This window comes from Phoca vitulina, unplaced genomic scaffold (assembly GCF_004348235.1).
Source record: "Phoca vitulina isolate PV1807 unplaced genomic scaffold, GSC_HSeal_1.0 scaffold18, whole genome shotgun sequence".
NCBI lineage: Eukaryota > Metazoa > Chordata > Mammalia > Carnivora > Phocidae > Phoca > Phoca vitulina.
Window position 1 is genome coordinate 23,614,864 of NW_022589721.1, and position 9,515 is coordinate 23,624,378.

The 9,515-nt window shown below is 42.8% G+C and overlaps 1 pseudogene; it reads left to right on the plus strand.

Moving 5' to 3' along the window:
- Nucleotides 1-4,893: 4,893 nt before the first annotated feature.
- LOC116639591 lies at nucleotides 4,894-5,666 on the plus strand (annotated as a pseudogene).
- The last annotated feature ends 3,849 nt before the right edge of the window (nucleotides 5,667-9,515 follow it).

Sequence of the window (9,515 nt, forward strand, 5' to 3'; positions counted from 1 at the left end):
CTAAAATACGTGTCTGAGGTTATGAATTTCGTCAGTGGCATCTAAACTCCAGGGAAAGCTGAATTCCTTTCCCAAGCCTGCCAGTTACTTAGCCATGTGACCCTAGGAAGGCCTCAGTTTCCCAATCCATAAAAAGGGGATGAGGATGTGTGGATAGGACGTATGTGAGGTGATCTGGCACAGAGCCTGACACCCAGCAGATAATGAGCAAACGTCAGCTCCCTTACATCCCCCCCAACCCCTTGACTCCTGGATTGAGTTCAATGGACACACCTCGCACACACTACAGTCTTGGTTAAAACACCTATCAACTTCACGTAGCCCGTCAGGTCTACCAAAAGATGCAGAAGAAGGACAATAACAGCATTGACTATGTGCCAAATACTTGGCCTCTATTTCCTCATTTAATTTTCACAACGACCCAGGGGGGCACTGGAGGTTCTGCATCCCCATTTTACAGTTGAGAAATTCTGAGGCTCAGAGAGCTGAAGTGAGATCCCAGGTCATACAGCCAGTTAGCTGGCAGAGGCAATGAGTGACTCCAGGTCTGAAGCAGTGCTGTGTCCACTCAGACGCTCCAAAGATGGCCACTCCAGAAATGCTTGGCACCCCGGACCTGGATGAAGCATGACCGCTTTCACACGGCCGAGAACAGACTTGTCGCTAACCCAGCTCAGTCACGTCTGCTGGTGTTTCCTGTGCATCAGATGAGACGTCCATACGACTTCTGGAACTTTGTTATTAATGACAAATTACAAGAATCATTCTCATAATATGGAAACAGAATTTATAAGAAAGTTCCCGGGACAAAAACTGGTAGGCGTTCTTAATTCTTTAAGTCAATAAGAAAAAAAGATAATGAATTCGATGAGTGGGATTTGGGACAATTAAAAGTGAGCAAAATGTCTGTTTCTCCAGTATCGGCCTTTTTTTTTTTTTTTTTTGCCACTTTGGGGAGGGTTTGTGCCTTTTTTTAAACTTCCAGATTTCATACTTTCTGTTCAGCTTTTGCAACTTCCCAAGAGCATGGTTTAAAAAAAAATTGAAAAAAAATAGAACCTCAGCCCTTCTGTATCACTTTCAAGAAGGTACCTCTTGCAGAAAAAAATTTAGGACATAAAAAACCCTTGCAGGCTTGCTTCAGCTCTTCCCTTCCCTTCAAGACCATTCTTTTTTTTTTTTTCTTTTTTTTTTCTGGTAAGTAAGTAGTCTTCGGATGATCAGTGTTGCATATCTTTGGGAAAAATTCATGCCAGGCTAGTCAAATAATAACGGCTGCTATCATCAGCTTGCAATGGTTTCCAAGTTACTCCCCAGAAAAGAAACCAAACAGACACAAGCACACAGTCTTCTCTAATTTTGACACTGGAAATATCTATTTGAAAGTTTTAGATAAAAAAAGAACACAAATAATCACAAAAGAGCACCATATCATCGCCAATCTAAAGCAGAACCCAGACCATGCAGCATGCACTGCTCATTAGCTCCCTCCACACCACCTTCTAGCACACACCGAAATAAACTCCCGGTGTCCACATGGCACACTGTTCACAGTGGTCTATCTACTGGAAACATCTGGCAGCTTTGGTCACTCAATGTAAACCTCCCAAGTAGGACTGGAGTGTAACCATTTAACCGAAAAAAAAAAAAAAGAAGAAGAAGAAAATGTGCCTGCTCCCAGCTTTGCCACCGACTAGTTAAGAAACTTTATAAATCCACCACACTGTTTCTTTATTTTTCATTTCAAACCATGTCCCACATGCATTATACACATGGTCCTACCGTCTAGAGCAAAGGAGGCTAACTATTATCTTTTCTGGAAAATGCAAAGTCCTCATTCCATTCGATTCGACAAACATTTCTGCGGGCTGGCGGAGCACCAGGCAGTAGGTTACAGAAGCAAAGACATCACCCTTTACTGTAGTTTTGTGGCGCTAAGTACCTCCCCAACCACTGGGCTCAGGCACACGAGACCACTACGCCCCGAGTTTAATCCCCTCGGTACCTGGGGAGGCTGGACAGGGCTGAGCTGGCCAGAGCCCAGAGATGGTTAACACTGCAGTGAGCAATCTTCTCTATTTGTCCCAGTATCCTGAACAATGGGCACCTTTTCCGTGAGTGAAAAAGGTGAGGCAGAATTTAACGAAGAAGACTGTTGACATGCCTAGGGTTATTTGCCCCAACCCTGATGCTTTTGAAATCTTCTATCTACTTTTTATGTTTTTCTGTATCTGGTTCCTTCCAGTTAATGGCCACATCTTGTGGTCTTAAATATTCCTCCCTTCTTGGTGTCTGTTTCTAGTCTTCTTTTAGCCAAAAACAAACAAACAACACAAAACAAAAAAAACAAAGCAATTAGGCCTAAGTCACATTACATTCAACAGATACTTCCTGAGTGCCTACGATGTGTTAGGGGCATTGGGCTCTTACAGAGGAAACACAAGCACAGACAGGGAAGGTGTACAGTTGCAGTCTTCAATGGGGTCACAACCTAAAATTTTAAATAAGATAAGGGTTAGCAGGCCCCAGGTGAATAACCAGGTCCCCCAAATCCTAGGGATTATGTTTGAGACTACTGCAAAATGCCTCATTGGTTTTAAAACAAAGCCCAATGAGGAGTTTCAAAATTTGAGGTGAGGAGTAAGCTTCATTTGCGCGCACATCAGCAGCCACGGAAGTAGAAAGCACAGAAACTCCAAAACAACTGCATTTACAGTCTTGGCTCCGTCTATTCCTGGCTGAAGATCTGATATTTCAAGTTGCTTAATCTCTCTGTTTCAGGTTCTTGTCTTAGAAAATGTGGAAAATAATACCTATATTCAGGATTCTTATAAAACTTAGAGCTGATATATAAAGCTTGGTCCTAACTCCAAGTTAGTATCTGATAAATGGTAGCTTCTCTTTTTAAGTTCTACACCCTATATTTGGAAATTGACCTATTATTGATAAGAAAAGAACATTTTCCAAGGACATAGATTTATACACAAATTACTGAAATGCTTGGAGAGTATGGAGGATATTGTCAATTATATGTCCACTAACCAACAAGTCCTTATTTCTGAAATGCTCTCAAAACTGCACTACTTCGCTTACTGCCTCAGTATAGTGAATATACATCCATCATCTTTTGTTACACAAGCTTTAAGATCATTGTTTTGAACATCAGTGCCCTCTGCAATGCTTTGTGCACAGTAGGTCTTCAAAGTTTGCTAAGGGAGCAAAGAAATGATTGAACACAGTTTTTGACATAGCTAGGAGAGCTTATGCTAAATCAGCCTGGGCCAGCTTCCCCTCCGATCACATCCTTGAGATAACCCTGTTTGCTTATGAACGGCCTCTGCCTCCTTAAAGGGGAATCGATCACATGGCAGTGTGATATGCAGAAACAAACAAACAAAACAAAACAAAACAAAAACATGTTTCCAATCCTGGCTGTGACAAGAGACAATGTCTCATGGAACTCTGATTTTTTTTCATCTATAAGGATAATAATAAAGTTACTGTGAGAAGTCAGTGAGGAAATGTCTACAACATTCCTAGCACTGGCACCTGGCATGCAACTGATTAATTCAGTTGGTGCCAGTTTCCTGACCCATTCTTTTCACTTGTGATAATCTCAGGCCAATAATTTAACCTCTCTGAACCTAAGTGTCCCCACCAATATAGTAGGGATGCTAACATCTACCTTGGAGGATTTGGTAAGGAGTGTTTGGGAAGTATCTAGCATAGGGTCTGTAGCATGGTACGTACTTAAATATCACCACTTTTCCTTCACCCTACAGAATCATTTTTATAAATTCTGTTTCACTGTAAATTCTAATCACTGAGGAATGGGGGGGGCGGGTTGTGTGTATTTCAATTGCCAAAAAGCCACTGTATATTTTAAACCCATAAGAAAAGCCCATTGTAATCTAAATGCCCCCTGGAACTACTTCCCATGTCAGAAGGTTTGGGGCCCACATGGCCATGCTCATTTTGAATGGCTGGATATCCAGGCCAGAGCTCAGAATCTGCAGAATGCAAAGCTGTCAGAGTCACCCAGTGGGAAAGAGACTACACGACCCTGAGTCATGTGGGAGATGTGCAAATTCTGGCCAGCAGAAATAGCATCAGATAATGCCCAAAGGCTTGCTCTACAATGGAGTTCATTATCATTCATGTGAATGAAGTGGGAAAGGTACTGTCATCTCTTCCTGCGGTTTACTGAATTTTCATTGACAAAAACATAAGAACACTTTTGTTTGCTAACACACTGACCTTTGCAGGCCAGCTAGGGCCCAGCCGTGCGAAGTTGCACTTCATGTTTCAATGGAACAAATCTCCCCCAATGAGAGAAAAGGTTACTTCCCCCCTCAGACTCCCCTGACCACTACCTCTGCCAGATCCTGTCATGTGCTAAAGAGAGAAGACAAAGCAAAAACGGCAGCCAGCAGAAAAACCACTTCTCATCTTGCCCAACTTCTGAATCCCGAATGCTAAACCAGAGTCCAGTGGTGCTATGGGCTGTGGTCAAGCCCCCAGCCCAGCCGTGATGCGTGAGCAGAGGTGGTGTGGGTGTCGTACCCATGGTTACAAAGCAGCACACTGGAGGTATCGATGGTGTCTCAGGGGCATGATCGCAAAGCCTGCTCTAGAAGCCCTCTTTCTTCAGACGACAAAAGATAACAATACAATCACACCTTTCCTTACAGTCCCATTCTGAGCTTACTCTCTGATCACCTTAACTGAATGTGAACTCCCATTTTAAACAAGCTCCTCCAAAAGAGAAAATTGAGGTCCACCAAGGTCAGTGATTGGCCTGAAGTCACCCATCAATAAGGGTTGGAGCCAGAATTACAAGCAAGAGGAGAAAAAAACCATGTCTAGAAGCACAGATTTAAAGATGGCTGTGGCATGTCAGAACATGAGGACCTGGTGGCTCTAATAACCAGAGGAGCCTCCAGTTCAGGTCTGGCCATGGTGGAGCAGCTGGTGGGGCGAGGGGCCACTGCTTTGCTTTTGAACCCGCCCAACTCCGATGGGAAGGCCCAAGCCAAGAAGTTAGGGAAGCACTGTGCCTTCGCCCCAGCTGACGTGACCTCCAAGAAGGCCGTGCAAGCAGCCCTGACTCTAGCAAAAGGAAAGTTGGCCACGTGGATGTGGCAGTCAACTGTGCAGGCATTGCAGTGGCCATTAAGACATACGACTTCAAGAAGAATCAGGTCCATACCTTGAAGGACTTCCAGCAAAGTTCTCAATGTAATCTCATAGGCGCCTTCAATGTGATCCACCTAGTGGCTGGTGAGATGGGCCAGAATCAACCAGACCAGGGAGGCCAATGTGGGGTCATCATCAACACTGCCAGAACTGGCTGCATTTGAGGGCCAGGCTGGACAAGCTGCTTACTCTGCTTCCAAGGGGGTCATAGTGAGCATAACACTGCCCACTGCTCGGCATCGAGCTCCCCTGGGATTCCCAGTGATGGCCACTGCTCCAGGCCTATTTGGCACCCTGCTGCTGACCAGCCTCCCAGAAAAGTGTGCAACTTCTTGGCCAGCCAGGTGTCCTTCCCCAGCCACCTGGGTGACCCTGCTGAGTATGCTCATCTGATTTAAGCCCTCATCGAGAACCCACTCATCAATGGAGAGGTCATGAGGCTGGGTGGGGCCATCCGCATGCAGCCTTGAAGGCGGAGGACAGAGAAAACAAATGTTCCTCTGCTCCTCCTTCCCCTGGAGTACTGCACTGCAGCTTGGGAGGAAGTCCAGTAGCCATTTTGTAATTCTGCCCAACAGTCACACTCTGTGCCTAATAAAGTCCCTATTTCTCACAAAAAAAAAAAAAAAAAAAAGGTACAAACAAACAAAAGAAACACAGATCTAAATACACTGTTGAAAAGAACCATATAAGGAGTATCCAGCACAGAGGCTGGCTTAGAGCAGGCATCCAAAAATTATTTCCTTTCCTCCTATAGAAGAGTTAAACATTCTGGTCAATTTGTGGTTCTCCCATATTGCAGGACCCTTCTAACAGCAGAAATCACCATTTCCACAGAAGATTATGGCAACCACAACAACAATAATACTTGCCACTCTTTACTTAATGGCCATTGTCTAACCAGGTATCATTCTCAAAGCTTTAAATACAATGTAATCCCAACCGACCAAAGAAGAAGGGAAATATCACAAAAAGGAACATCACCCCACTCATAATGACAACCAGAAACACAATGAATGAGTTCTCCCAGGCTGGGGCCAAATCCCATGTGTTAAGGGTCAGATGACCATGTAATTAATCACCCAAAACAAGACAAACTTCAGAACGAAAGGACATGCTGTGAATAATTACTTGGGGATAATGTGCAGACACCAGGACTAACTGTCTTGGACAAATCCGAACATACAATCATCCTGGTTTAACAACTCAAGTTCTATGTCCCAAGAAGCCAATTCACTATTTTTCAGGAAGTAAGCATGGACAAAGAGAAAGACAGACATCTTTGGTGGAATACTTTGTGATTCTAGGCTCTGAACACCTTTGAAGAGAAGCTTATGGCACACGTGATTGAGGGGATAATGGAATTTAAACCTCCAAGCCTACAGAGACACCTGTCTCCTGGCTCACTTCCACTCTGGCCAATAAGTCTTTTCCCACTTTGGGTCTGTGAACATGCTGTCTTCCATTCCTGAAATGCTGTCTCCACCACTCACAAAACTTTTTATCTGGTTAATTTCTATTACCAACCAAGCATCGGCTTAAAGCATTACTATTTTTCAGAGAATGGTTTACCTGACCATCTCTGCACAAACCCCAATCTAAATAGAATCTGTCAATGTACCTGTTCCTTTCTCTTTGATAGCCCTTACAAAATTATCTGTTAATATATTTCTTTGAATAACTTTTTATTTTTTATTAAGTTCAATTAGCCAAGATATAGTACATCATTACTTTTTGATGTAGTGTTCAATGATTCATTAGTTGCGCATAACACCCAGTGCCCATCAGATCATGTGCCCTCCTTAATGCCCATCACCCAGTTACCCCATCCCCCACCCCCCTCCCTTCTGCAAACCTCAATTTGTTTCCTGGAGTCCAGGGTTTCTCATGATTTGTCTCCCTCTCTGATTTCTTCCCATTCAGTTTTCCCTCCCTTCCCCTATGGTCCTCTGTGCTACACCTTATATTCCACATATTAGTGAAACCATATAATAATTGTCTTTCTCTGCTTGACTTTTCACTTAGCATAATCCCCTCCAGTTCCATGTCAATGCAAATGGTGGGTATTCATCCTTTCTAATGGCTGAGTAATATTCCATTGTATATATGTACCACATCTTCTTTATCCATTCATCTGTTGAAGGACATCTTGGCTCCTTCCACATTTTGGCTATTGTGGACATTGCTGCTATGAACACTGGGGTGCCTGTGCCCCTTCTTTTCACTACATCTGTATCTTTAGGGTAAATACCCAGGAGTGCAATTTCTGAGTCGTAATGTAGCTCTATTTTTAATGTCTTGAGGAACTTCCATACTGTTTTCCAGAGTGGCTGTACCAGCTTGAATAACTTTTTTAAAGTTTATCTTCCTATAGAATATGTTTCATGAAAGAAGCAAAGTAGGGACTGTATCCCTAGGCACATGGTGCAGGGTCTGTTAGACAGCATTGTTCATTGAACAAATCAATCCACTGATAAGGAAAAGAAGCTGAATTTAAGAAACATCTACTGTGTTCCATTTAATTCTCACAGCAACTTTGGAAAACACATATAATTTCCAAATTACAGATAGGAAAACTGAGACTCTTCAAATTATGTAGCCTGTGCAAGGTGATCCAGTGACCAGATTACCTGAGTCAACTCTCCAGACACTCACTTTTACCTCTGTGAAAATCCCTAGAATACTGAATTAGTCACAAGAAAGTAGCTTGATACAGGGTTAATCATAACAATGAATGGTATCTAGAGTTCTGAGTATTTTGTCCCAACTGAAGAATTCATTCCGCCCCCAGCACAACAAAACCCATCGCTCTGGAGCCTGTGGAATGTCCCTGCCTACTCTCTTCTGGATTCCTCCCTCCTAGATAGGATTACATGAACCTTGCTAATTTCTGAGGACTTCATTCCTTTTCCCTGGGGTACATGCAAACTGTGTCCTTCTATTATTGTGCTAAGCACAAAAGATAAGTTAATTAACTTGCTCAAGATCATACAACCACTAAGTGGCAAAGCTGGTTTCAGCTCAGGTCTGCCTGACTCCCAGGCTCTTAACCCCATGTTAGGATAGTAGTTAAGTCACAGCTCTTCATAATCATGTTCCAGTCCTGACCACAAGGTCTGGTCATTGTCAATTACACTTCAATGATTCCCAAGTTACCTCAATGCTAAAGTCTTCCCTTGGCCTAAAAATCGTCCCTCTACAGACAAAGATCATCCAGAGAGATGTCCCCTGGAACTGTTTTCCATGCCATATTCATTAATGGAAATGTGGACCCCAGAGATCTCAATGTGAGAGGGTCAGTCCCTTTTCCATTGGTCGTTCTCATCCATTATAACATGAGGGTAGGGGCATCTAATTCCAGTGACTTAAACAGCAATCTTTAAGTAAGTAATAGACCTTTATTTCAGAGAAAGACCAGGAAAAGAATACCTATATCCTGCTTCCTATCATACAGGCCTCTGGGCAACTCCACTGAATTTCCTCTTGCTTTCTTTGTTCAAGGTTACCTTTCACTGGTTAGTTTCTTCCCAGATACATTCCTTGAAGGGAAGGGGCAGGGTAGGAGATCACCACCTGCCCCTGGGACTGCCAGGCCAGAAGAGCCTTCCCAGTGAGTGTCTCTCAGAGGAAGGAAGAGCAGATGTCTGCCCTGAAATGAACTGGGTTTGGGGCAAAAGCCTCAGGTGTCTCTGGCACCTGCTGCTTACACACCGTACCTATGAGCTGCTATTGCCCAATGAGTAGATGCCACAGGAAAACTGTAAATCACTAAATGTTAGTAGATCAGTTAGCTTAGAAGATGTCTTGTAAGTTATCTTTGCTCGTTCAAGGTGGCCAAGACGCTGAGAAACTCTAGAAGTTTTTACATGAGCTAAATATATATATATATATAAATGTTTCCAAAAGCTAAATATATTTTTATTTCTTCCTGGTGCATCTTTAATTTTGCAAATGTTTTTCCAATGGTTATGTGTTACTTTCATGATTATATTGGTTTACAATTACTAAAATAAGATTATATTTTTACTCACAATGAGACCTGATAAGTGAACTAAAATGTCAAGTTTAATAATAATTTGAGGAGGTAAATGAGAATGGAACACTTAACAACACTCACAGAAGAAGATACACAAATCCATTCTCTAATAGAAATCGAATAATGACACTTCACTTCATTTTACGTAACTACCATGTAAAACCACAATAATTTCTCATGGTACTTATAATAAAACTCTAAATCCTCATCATAGCTTAAAAGGCCCAACATAATCTGGCCCCCACCAGCATCTTTGATCACACCTCCTACCATTCACCTCCTT